This window comes from Crocodylus porosus, unplaced genomic scaffold (genome assembly GCF_001723895.1).
Source record: "Crocodylus porosus isolate Cpor-Errol unplaced genomic scaffold, CroPor_comp1, whole genome shotgun sequence".
NCBI lineage: Eukaryota > Metazoa > Chordata > Crocodylia > Crocodylidae > Crocodylus > Crocodylus porosus.
Window position 1 is genome coordinate 38,865,551 of NW_017728912.1, and position 12,523 is coordinate 38,878,073.

The 12,523-nt window shown below is 47.5% G+C and overlaps 1 long non-coding RNA gene across 1 annotated transcript in view; it reads left to right on the top strand.

Annotated features, from left to right (window-relative positions):
- Positions 1-179: 179 nt before the first annotated feature.
- LOC109309526 overlaps positions 180-12,523 on the top strand; it is a 19,634-nt gene continuing 7,290 nt past the window's right edge. Inside the window, exon 1 of the long non-coding RNA XR_002100940.1 lies at positions 180-190. This is a non-coding gene — a long non-coding RNA (uncharacterized LOC109309526). The remainder of the gene's footprint in view (positions 191-12,523) is intronic.

A 12,523-nucleotide genomic window follows, 5' to 3' on the forward strand; every position in this document is an offset into this window, starting at 1 on the left:
GGAGGGAGAGGGAGGTTTAGTGTGGGAGCAGAGAATAGGAAATTGCTATTACCTAAAAGCAGATTTAGGGGTAAATCCTGCTCCCCTTAAACAAGGTGCTTCAAGGGAGTAAAGGAGTAAAATGTGCACAGTTGGGGCTTTTAATCTTTGTGCCAGTGTGCTTTGGGGAGAGGTGACTGCATTGGCAGTGGTGGGATTTGTTCTCTAACGGAAAAGTTCTAACTCAAAGCCATAGAGAGGCAGGACAAAGAAGAGCGAGTTAGCCCTTGACAGCACCTAGTAATGGCAAGAAAAGTGATGTCTGTTTCTAGTTCTGGAATTTTGCTTCCTCAAATTTGTAGGGAACCAGTGTCGCAATCATGCTTGTTGCTAACAGATCTCTCTGCAGAAAGTTGGGTGCTTCTTTTGCCTTCCCACTTGCACGGGTACTATGCATTGCCTGATTAAATTCAGGATGGCTTTAATCACCAGCAAGTTTTTACAAGAGCTATGGAGACACTCCCCCTAAAAACAGGTATTTGTGTTGGAATATTATGGAATTTAGTTTTAAAAAGCAACTTTGTTTGCAGTGTCCCATTCCTTGGTCTAAATATTAGGTGCAAAATGGACTTGGTGGGTACAGAACTGAAACTCATTCTGATGTAAACTGGTATAGTTCCACAGACTTCGATGGTAGTTTATTCCTGCTGAGAATCAGCCCTGGTACAATATAAGTGCATTAACCACACAATTACTGTGGCATTTAAAGCAGCTGTCCATGGTTTTCTCTGACCCTTGCAATTGATGCCAACCCTAAAGAGGTAATACATTATGAAAAGTCATCTTGCAAGCATGCTGTATTTTATCTGTATAGGCTTTTTAACAGCAGACATCATAACCTAATGTGTTGTGGCTGGTTTTCAAGCCATGAGTGAATTTTAAAGTATTTTGGATACAGGTTTCAGTGGGATAATAAATTTAAATTTAAAACTCTCTCTAGAAACATCTTAAGGCAGTTTGACACCTGTGAACTTAGAGTGTTTGCTGCTTTGGAAGCATGAGCATTGCCTCTTCTTCCTCTGACTACATGAAGGCCCATCACCTATTCCCATGCTCCAGGGTCTAGTGGGAAGAACTGGTATTTCCACTAGAATTATTCTGTTGGGAGTACCGTCTTTAGCTCTTGGGGGAGAGGCTGTAAGTGTATTCCCAAAATTCTGTGGGTCCTTTGTTACAGAATCATGCTGTTCCCCAACACGATTGCTATCATTCTTCGAATGTACAGGTCTACTGGAATGAGCCTGCTGGGGAATTGCCAGTAGGCAGGGGGAATCTCCCAGGGTTGCAGACTGGCTATGGGAATCAAGGAAAACAAAAAGTCCTTCTTCAGATATGTAGGAAGGCAGAAAAAACCAAGGGCAACATTGGACCCCGCTGAACCAAATGGGGCAACTGACAACCCACACTGAGGAAAAAGCTAATTTCCTCAATGATTACTTTGTGTCAGTTTTCCACCAGCCCAAGGTATCACCCTGTCTGATAGGATGCAGGACTATCAGGGTAAGGACAAACATACGCCTATAATGGGCAAAGATTTTGCAAGGGAACATCTTGAGAAGCTGGACATCTGTAAGTCACCTGGCCCGGCTGGAGTGCACCTAAGAATGCTGAAAGAGTTGGCTGACATCATAGCACAATGGTGAGGACATATGAGAACTTGTGGTGCTCAGAAGAGGTCATAGAGCTTTTGGCTGAACTTGGTGGTTGAGGAAAACATTCATTTCTCTCTGTCACCCCTGCTCTTTTGCCACCTTCTCCATCCATTCCATGTATAGCTTGATCATGGCCTGCTCCTCCCCTTGCTTAGCTTGCTAGACTTGCGATAGACCTGTATGGATTTCAGGGAAAGAAGGGTAGTTGACCACTTCCTTCTACATAGCAGGTGTGATATCCATGTTGGAGAGCCCTCCTTGGGAATCCATCAGTGAACATGCAATCAGGCCCACAATGAGCCATAACACACCTGCTGCAAAGCCTGTTTGTTTCACTTGGGATCTTTTCACTGTTTTCATGAGCTTTGCATCAGGGTCTCGCAGGAAATTTTATCCAATGACCTCAAGGCACCCAGTGCTCTTAGCAGCTATTTTACAAATATGAATCAGGTACAGCAATGTTATATGCGAGTACAAAATTATCTTTCAGGAGGAATAATCATTGCTGATTTTCTGCTAATAAAAATCTAGCATGGTAATTAGTAGGATCAACAAAATGGCATGAGAAGGCAGGAGGTTGGAAAAGTTACAAGGAAATAAGGAAGAAATAAGGCAAGTGAATGAAAGCGTTTAAAAATAATCCAAGAAAAATGAGGGAAACAAACCTGCGCAGACACAACTGTTCACCTCTGCCATTCTCCTTTCTTCTTTCCATCTAAGGGTAAATTTTAAAGGTTCTTTTTCTTGTCAGGAGTACAGGCAGCTGGGAGAAGGATCTTTTGGGGAAAGGAACAGCTTTGAGCTTCTAATGTAGACATCTGTCATTCCATTGTCCCTCCCTTTGGGGTGTTTTAGCAGTGATTTTTTTTGTGGTACCTTGACTAGAGTGTGAAACAGTCTGTGCTGTGCTTTGGCAAAATACTGTAAGCTTTACTGAAACACTACCAAAGAGGCTGGTTTATAACTTTCTCACTCTGCTGATGAGGTGACAGATGACAACATCAGGGACATGCTGAACATTGCACAACCTCTCAGTATCTCTAACTGTGATATACATACTGTATAAACATTGCCATCTGCAGAATGCTCCTTTATTAAGAATTTCAAGCTCAGTCTTAAATGGGAGACTGGTATGACAAAGTGACTGTGTCACTTTGCAACTGGCCCTTGAAAGATGGTCCATTCACTCTAGTAACCATCTGTATACTCCTGTGCATTTGATGGAGTATTTATTGTGTTAGGCTGTAATGGAGAAGGAAGCACAGATAATTTGTGTTTGTACATGTTTCTTCTGCTAGTATTTCAAATGGGTTCCTAATATTCCTGGAGGTTTTATGGAGGCCAAAGCATTACAGAAGAGATTTAACAAGGATTTTCTTTCTTTTTTTTCTTGCTTACATTCTTGCTTTCTTGATATGGCAGCTGACCTGGAAGACCACCTCCGAGCATGGAGAGTCTTTCCTCCTGGGGATGTCTTGGGACCCTTCTGTCACTGCCTGTTGTCTCAGCTGTGGACAGTGACATGCATGGTGGGCCCAGCACCTTACTGGTTCTTCCTGTGCCTCCTAACAGTCGTACTGGGATCCACTTCAACACACTTCCTGGAAGGACCTATATATTTGAGTCTGCCATGCCTGTGTCCTTGCCAGTTGTCTTGACATGATGAGGTTGGAGGTACATAGCGGTACTGGCACTCATGCTGTCCCGCCCTGCATGGCGTGTGATTTATAAGCCTCCCATTGGTAAAAAAAAAAATAAATGGTGACCTCCAGTGGAGGTTGTTATGCGGGATACTGGCCACCAGCCCACATGGACCCAGCTGCATTGGTGACCTGCCCCTTTTGTTTGGGGGGAGTGGAGGAGGATCTTCACCAAGCTTTCCTTGGATGCCCCTGGCTGTTGCTACTGTTTGCTGGACTCAGTGCTTTGCTTGAGGTGCTAGACTTGGACTTCTTGGAGGCCACCTACTTGTTTTCCCTCCCATACTGAGTGGCCAATGTGGGTGTCATCTGCCTGGCCCACTACTTACTTGACCAAAAGCCAAGGCTGAAACCAAACTTAGACTAGCTATGGGAATCAAGGAAAACAAAAAGTCCTTCTTCAGATATGTAGGAAGGCAGAAAAAACCAAGGGCAACATTGGACCCCGCTGAACCAAATGGGGCAGCTGACAACCCACACTGAGGAAAAAGCTAATTTCCTCAATGATTACTTTGTGTCAGTTTTCCACCAGCCCAAGGGATCACCCTGTCTGATAGGATGCAGGACTATCAGGGTAAGGACAAACATATGCCTATAATGGGCAAAGATTTTGCGAGGGAACATCTTGAGAAGCTAGACATCTGTAAGTCACCTGGCCTGGCTGGAGTGCACCTAAGAATGCTGAAAGAGTTGGCTGACATCATAGCACAATGGTGAGGACATATGAGAACTCGTGGTGCTCAGAAGAGGTTCAGAAGATTGAAAGAGGGCCAATGTGGTGCCTATCTTTAAGAAAGGAAGATCCAGGTTTACTACAGGGTAATCAGTTTGACCTCAATCCCTGGAAAGATCCTGGAAAAAATCATCAAAGAAACCGTCAACAACAGGCTAATGGAAGGCAGTATTCTGAAAGATAGCCAACATGGCCTTGTTGTGGGTAGGTGTCACCGTGCTTGTGACGTAGCCCCCAGGAGTCTTTGTTTCTCCAGTCCCTTTTGGGTTTTGGCCTCAGTCAGTCTATGATCAGCCTATTGCTCGCTCGCTCGCTCGCTCTTCTCTCTTTCTCCCTCTCTCCCTCCCTATATATATATAATATCATTATAGGACCTCAGCCTGCCGGCTGACTTCAGTGATGAGTCCCAACCAGAGGTCCACACACCTACGTCCTCTCCTGCCATGACTTGCTGTTTATGGGAGTAGAATTCTGTACTTGGGTGCATAGTTCCCGTCGGTCGTTGTCCACCGCCCTATGTTCATGAGGGCTCCACCATCCCCTGTCCATTCCATCGGGTATTGAATTGTCTTCTCATCACTGGTCTGGCCGCCGTGTTCTCACCTGGGACCTTTGTCTTCATGTAAAAAAAACAAGTGCTCCTGGTCTGGAATTATTGTTCACCAGGCTTTTAACAAACGAAAGAAAAAAGATGCTCTGCAAGGTCATTTTCTCCTTTACCTTGTTCCAGTCATTATGGTAGCTCTTCATGAGTATTGTGGTCATTATTGTACCCTCACCTCACCGGGTCTACCCTTGAAAATTTGTTCTTACCCCCTTTTAGGGTCTTTATGGTACCTTGTTTCTATTAGGATTTTTATGGTATTTTCTCCGGCCATGCGCTGCAGGTTGCCAGCAAGATCATGGTAAGTTTCTGGTGCTGATACTTCACCACTCCTTTCTCTAGGTTTGTTCTGGGGAAAGCTACATCTTTGCAGGAGCCTCCTGCTGGCTTTCCAGGCTGCTCTCAGTCTTTCTTGCAGCTTTACTCAGCCCGGCTCCTCTCCTTCTGGTCCTGCACTCTGTCCCCCTGCCTGCTCTGGGCTCCACTTTATACTGTGGCTTGAATGCCTGGCCCCCTTCTCTCCAGAACCCATATCATACTTACAGGCTCAGCAGTGCTACACTCACTAGCACCACGACTAAAAAAAAAAAAACTTGGGCCTCGTGACTGATCACAAGATAAACTTGAGCCACCAATGCGATGCCACAGTTGGCAAAGCAAATACAACTCTGGCTTGCATCTACCGATACATCTCAAGCAAGACCCAAGAAGTCATCCTCCCACTTAACTCAGCCTTGGTGAAGCTGCAGCTGAAGTACTGCATCCAGTTCTGGGTTCCATACTTTAGAGAGGATGTAGAGAATCCTGAGAGAGTCCAGAGGAGAGCCATGCACATGATTAGAGGTCAAGAGAACAAGCCTCGTGAGGAGAGGCTGAGAGGCATGGGACTCTTCAGCCTAGGGTAGTGAAGGCTCAGGGGTGACTTGGTGGCAGTCTGGCTTCATGCCCCTCCCTCCATCGAAGTGGAGGACAGTGCTGCTGCTGTGGGGGTGCTCATAGGTTGCAAACATGTCCTCTGTGCTTCCAAGGGAGAGTTCAGAACCCAACCTCTTCCTCGGCAATCCAGTCCATAGACTGCTGCTTGGCATCAAGGTCCCTAAACTTCATCATGTCCTATCCTTTAAAAGGCAGCTGTTTATGTTTCTTAACAGGGAGGGTCAGGGTTTTCCCCTCTCCATGTCCTTCCTGTTTGATGGGCAGCATTATGAGGTCTACCTCACCACTGGGGACACCTCATGTTTTTACTGTGGTAGCAGGTCCCACCTGGCTACCCAGTGCCTGAAGAAGCGGCTGACTGTGGCAGAGCCACTTGTGGCTGCACCCGATGGTAGTTCATTCAGCTTTGGTGTGGCAGCCCCTTTGGGTGGTGGGGAAGGGTCTTCCTCCCAGTCACTTCCTGTTTCATCAGAGTCCACCAACTCTGTTGTGGTGGACCCAGGTCTCCCTTTTTCTCCCTTCTCAGGGAGGACTTGGCCCCTTCTGCTGGGAAGGGCAAATCCCAGAACAGAAAGAGGTCTTCTAAAAAGGCCTTGATATCCACTCAAGACCTCCCCACCACTTCAAGGGAAGCTGAGGTTAGTGAGCAGAGAAGTGGTGGTGGAGTCTGACAGCCCTCTCCCCACCTCTCAGCTCCTTGAGGATGACAAGGTTGATGTGGAGGTTGGAACCTCTGGGAGCCGCAAGTGGCTCCGGGAGCAAAGGTGTCTGGCCCACGAGAGCACCCCACCAAAGAGATCAAGGACTGATGCCCCCCCCGGCCCCCTTGGAGGACGCTGCTCCCACAAGCCCTAATGCTGAGGATCCTGGTGAGGGGACAAGTGCTCCTCCCAGGGTTCGGTGTCTCTCAGTGCCTGCCTGACGTATACAGCTCCTCCTCAGGGTCAGATTTTGATTCTGCCTCTGAGGATGGGTTAACCCAAGTCCTGCCCCGGAAGGTGGTGTTCTCTGATTCAGCTAAGGTGCCCCTCCTCAATAGGGAGTGTCCCTACCCTGGAAGCAGAACCTGTTGCTGCTTCTGAGGAACCTCCCTGTGTTGGTTACTCAGTTGAAAACCTTATTGAGTCTTGACCAGACAAAGCACTGCTGGGGGGGGTTGCACAGTGTCGGGGGGGGGAGACTGTTCTGTCCAAGTCGCTACTGCCTCCCTGCATCGGGACCGCTTACTGGATGCCCAGGAGTGGCTCACCTATGAGTCGGCGTTCTTTGCACACGCTTGCCTCTCCTGCCACGACTTTGATGATAATACTGTTCGGTTCAGATGGTCCGGCGTGTGTCGTTCCAAAAATGAGACTCCTTAGTTTCTAACGGGTTCCGCGTTGATGAGGGCTCTGCCACCCTTACACCTTCTCCCTTTCCACTGGTATGTGGCCGCCTATCTGGGCAGGCCGCATGTCAGGATATCACCCCGTGTGTTCATAAAAGAAAGGCAAAAATCAACACCAAAGGGTACGTCCAGGGATTCCCCAGGGCTTGGAGACTGCTTCACTCCTCAGCAGACATTCTCGTCCCGGCCCCTGTATGCCGCGGGGTTGGGACCCCTTCCCACTACTCTCAAAGAGTGCTTCAGCCCTCTCTAGGGCTGTCCCGAGACCCCTCAGCCCCTTACTACCGGAGTGACAGTCTGCCAGTCGGTAAATGCTCCTCTGTTATAGTCTATACGGTATCCGGCTCGGCTGGGCTCCAACCACTCCCGGTGGCATCAAACAGTCCACGGCCTCTCTGGGCCAGCTGCCCGGGCTTACAAGCCCCGCTGGGGCTTACCCTTACCCCAGAAGGTCCGGACGCCTCTCTGGATGGCTCGCATCCACACAAGGGTGCTCCCACCGGTGTTAGCTCCTCCGCTGCCTTCTTCCGGTTCCGCCGCTCCCCTGTCCGATGCCAGCGTCCCTTTTATGCCGGCCCTGGCCATCCTGGCTCCTCCCTCCTCCGTGCACCTGGAAGAGGTGAGTTCTCACCCAGCGTTCCGGGCCTGTGTGCATGGGGCGGGGAGTCTCGGAGCCCGCCAGCTCCTTCTTTCCCTCACACACAGCATATACATAAATGGTTCCCTGAACCTGAGACATCTGTGGTATCCACAGCAGCTGTGCTGCACTTCACTGCGGGGATGCAACAATATAGTTTTTGCCTAAGCAAGCTTGCAGGTGATGTTAGGCACTTATTGTGAGCAGCACCAGCTGGCAAGCTGTAGGCCTGTTTTTTTCTCTGTCTTGCATGCTTGCTCCTCTCTGATGTTTCTGTCTATTCCCTTGGCTTTGCCTGTCCCCCTTTTCTACATCCTTCACTCCTGGCTGCCACAACCTTTGGTTCATTCAGTGCCAACGGCTGCAGAGACTCTGGGACGTGGATGGCACTCCTTGATTTCCTGTGCCAGAAAAAGCTGGAGGTCACCTTTTTGCAAGAAACTCATCCTGATGCAGTTATTCTAGCCAACTGGCATTCCACCTGGAAGGGCTATATGTTCCTGAGCTATGGCACTTCTCTCAGTGCAGGAGTCCCAATCCTCTTATCCTGATAACTGCTCATATCACATTAGCACAACATTGCCGTCTCCTAATTAACATCTATGTGCCCACCACCAAGTGAGAATGAACAGTCTTCTTTGAGACCCTGGCTGACTTTTGGAGGAGTGCAGGTGACAGTGATGACCTTCTCCTCCTGGGTGGGGACTTTAATTCCAGTGTGACTGAAATAGGCCAGAACCCCATCCATCTTCAGCCCAGTGGCTGCAGACAGCTTTGGAGGCAGGGGACCTTGTGGATGTCTGGTGTCATTTCCACACTAATGCAAGGCAGTACACTTGGATAAAGGCAACTGCTGGTGGGATTGCCATGGCATGCCTTGACTGCTTGTACATTGCCAAGCATCACCGGTCAGTCCTGCATGGCAGCTGCATTATTCTATCTGGGCTTTCAGATCACAGTCTTATCTGCTGTGAGCTGAGTCCCCTTGGCAGAGCACGTTCCCGGGCACCTTACCGATGTTTTAACACCAACTTGCTGCAAGACGCTCACTTCTGTGAATGCTTTGCCTATGTCTGGTGGACATGGGAGACTGCGAGAACCACCTTTTCCTCCTGGAAGCAATGGTGTGATGTGGAGAAGGCACATATCAGTGCTTTCTGCTAGCAACACATGCAGCTGGCAATGAGCGAGCTCTGCTGCTGTGTCCAGGGGTTGGAGGAGGGTGTAGCAAAGCTTGAGGTGGCCCCATGAGATGCTGGTGGAGACATAGGATTACTTGAAAGTCTTAAGCTTCAGAAGAAGCACCTGTGGGAGCTGGCGGAGGGTGCAGCTCGAGTTACGAGTATTCGTGCCCACTGCCAAGAGCTGACAGAGGCTGATGCCCTGACCCAGTTCTTTTTCAACTTAGAAAAGCAGTGGGCCCTGCAGAAAATCCTTGACCATTTCAAGACTCTGGACAGCCAGATACTCACAGATCCTGTTGAGATCTGCCATCATGCTGTAGCCTTCTATCAAGACCTGTTTACAGCTGAACCTCTCTGCCTGGAGTCAACTCAGCACTTACATGATGGCCTTCCCAAGCTGTGCCCAATGGAGGAAGATGAACTTGAGCAAGATGAACCTGCCACTGAGCGGGGCCAGAGCCCAGTCTACCTGCAAGCCTTTCAGCAACTTCTCTATGGTGAGGAGCACCTGTCCTGGCAACAATTGGCATGCTGTTTCCTGCAGAAGGTGGGGGCCTTTGGCTTTAACCAGGAGCTGGTCCTGCTGGACCTCATGCTTCTGAAGTGGGGGATGCTTCTGGCCTTCTACTGTGGTGTGGTACAAGCCCAGCATCTATGGTTCCTGTAGTTGCTGAGGGAGTCGCTGGTGTATAACCTTAGCATGGTGTCCCATGCTAAGGTTGGCCTCTGCCAGCCTCAGTCACCCACATCCAGGTGTGCATCTTCTGCCTGGGCCACTGGTGGTGGACTGCAGCTCCAAGCTTGCGCCGTGCCCTGGGCCCTCAGGGTACAGCAGGGTAGGAATCATTTGTTTATGGATGGTTTTGGTCTGTACAACCACGTGGCTGGGTGTCCCAACTGCATAACAGCATGTAAGGCATGACATATAATACTGTGAAGGTGTTTGTATTCTCTGTCCTGCATGCTATGGTATAATGTTATGAATGTAATGGCCTGGTGCTTTTGGTTTGATGGAGATTTATCTGTCTGCTTTGCATATTGGATCTGGACCCTCTTTTTATACCCCAAACCCTTGAATGAAGTGGCTAAAAAGTCAAAAATCCTTCCTTCCTTCCTGTAGGGAAAATAAGCCTAACGTGTGCTAATGATATTATCAATTGACTTGGTGGATGGGAACTCTATTCTCGATTACTAACAGGAATAACTTAAAGAGACTGAAAATCAAGAATGTTTTTTGAAGAACACTTTACCAGTGATACCAAGGTTACCCTGAATGCAATGTTTATATGGACATGATGTGCATATGGATTATATGGGACTAGGTTCTGATCTTTGTTTTGCTTGTACAAGTATAGTGTAACTCCATCTCTAGCATCATTCCTTGCATTGGCATTTCCCCAGACTTTATGAGTTCTCAAGGCAGGGACCAGCTGTATATCAGTGATGCTACTCTGAATTCATACTGATATAAGTTAGATTTGAATCTAGTCTGCTGAGCAGGTCTGATTTAGACTGAAATGAGCTCTACTGAGCTGGGTGTGTTTGTATAATGACATCATGGGCAATGACTAAAAGTGAAAGGAAATTGTAGGTTAGCCACTGGGGGCTATGTAAAGGATGAGATGGAATGAAAATATCTGCAGGGCAGGAGTCAGCGAGAAAGACTTGTATAGACTAATAGCTTTGGTAGGAGAAATCATTGCACATGACAGTAGTTCATACATTTTTAATCCTATTCACAGCCTGGTAGGGTGTGACTTGAAAGGGATTAAGAGGAGCTGTTCTTCTAAACAAATATTTCAGATTCAAGATCCTTTATTTTAGGTCAGTTAGTAACCAAGAATACCCTTCCCATCTCTTAAGTGTGTTTGCCTGTGTGATGTTCTGCTGAAAGGTGCTAATGGCTATCATGAGGTGTGGCTGAGATTCAAAGCAAATCACAGACCTTCTGTAAGCCATTAGTGTGCCCAGCATTCTCTATCAGTCTTGAATGAAGGAGCAATCAAGCCCCTTGACCTGCTAACTGTTATATATAGGCAGTAGATGCTACCCTCCCTTCTTCCTCCCCTTACACCCTGCCATACCCCCAAAACACTCCAAGGTAGAGCTAAAGTACGTGGATTAATAAGGATTTACCTGGTTGCAAATGCAGAGACTAGGATAGTAGTTGCATGTCTGCAGTCCACCAGATGAGATTCAGCAAGGACAAATGCAAGGTCCCACACTCCAGAGGGATTAATTGCATGTACAAATATAGATTAGGATAGGCTGTAATACTGCAGAAGAGGACCTGGGACTTAGAGTAGAACATAAGCTAACAGTAGAACATAAACTGAACATGAGCCAACAGTATGCTCTTGTTGCAGAAACAGCCAACAGTATTCTGGGTTGTATTACCAGGAGTACCCCTTGCAAATAGAGGGAAGTGATTCCTCTGTTCTATTCAGCACCGGTGAGACTTCACCTAAAGTACTGTGTCCAGTTTTAGGCCCCACACTTCAAGAAGGATGTGGACAGAATGGATAGAGTTCAGTGAAGAGTGACACTTCTAAGGAGCTTGGGGAGCAAGGCTTATGAGGACATGCTGAAAGAACTAGGGTTATTTAGTCTGGGGAACAGAAGACTGAGTAATGATTTGGTATGTCTTCAAATACATGAAGGGTGATTATAGAGAGGATGGAAATGTGTGTTTAACTGTGGTTGTAGGGGATAGGACTAGGAGTAATGGTCCATGTTGCAGCAAGAGGAAATTTAGGTTGGAGATTAGGAGAAACTTTCTAACTATGAGAGTGTGAAGCATTAGAAGAGGCTACCTAGAGCAGTTGTGGTATCTCCATCTCTGGAGATTTTCAAGACCTAGTTGGAGAGACACTTGGCTGGATTGGTTTAGTCAGGGATGATCCTGCCTTGACTGGGGGGCTGAAATAGATGACCTTGTGAAGTCCCTTATATACTTACTTCCTTCTGATCCCATGTATGATCCTCAGAAGGGAGCAGCTGATATGTTCTAATCTTTGTGTGAACAAGCTGAGAATGATTCAAATGCAGCAGACCCACTCCAACTTTAACATTCTGTCATCCAATGTTAAATCTGGACCAGGGTTTGCTACATTTGAATTGTTCTCACTTTGTTCACATACAACAATTAGAGGTACCAGCTGCTACACTTTCAACATATTCCCCCTTTGAAAGGGCTCCAAGGCTAAAAACAGACAACTGGCTTGATTTGAATTTGAGTGTTTGATCTCACAGCAAACCCCAGACTTTACATATGGACAAGCCATAGCCCCACATTAAGTAACTGTGAATTATCTGAATTAACACTAGATTGGAACAATTACAGCTAATTTGAGTTAATTGCCACTTAAGTCTAGTGTGTAAACGGACTGTGCCCTGTCTATTTTGATGTGAGTCATATCCCAGACTAATCAGAAACACCTTAAACTGGTTTGTCTGTTTTTAGCCCAAGTGTTCCTTTGTCCACATGCTAAGGGGGTGAGCTTATTTGGCACTGAGATTGCTGGAGAGGGGAGTTCAGGATGAGTGGTTGCTCCTCAAGGGAGCGATCCTCAATGCACAAGCTAATTCTATTTCATCTCAGAGGAAAGGCAGCAAGAGGGCACAGCAGCCTCCCCTGGCTCTCCAGGGACT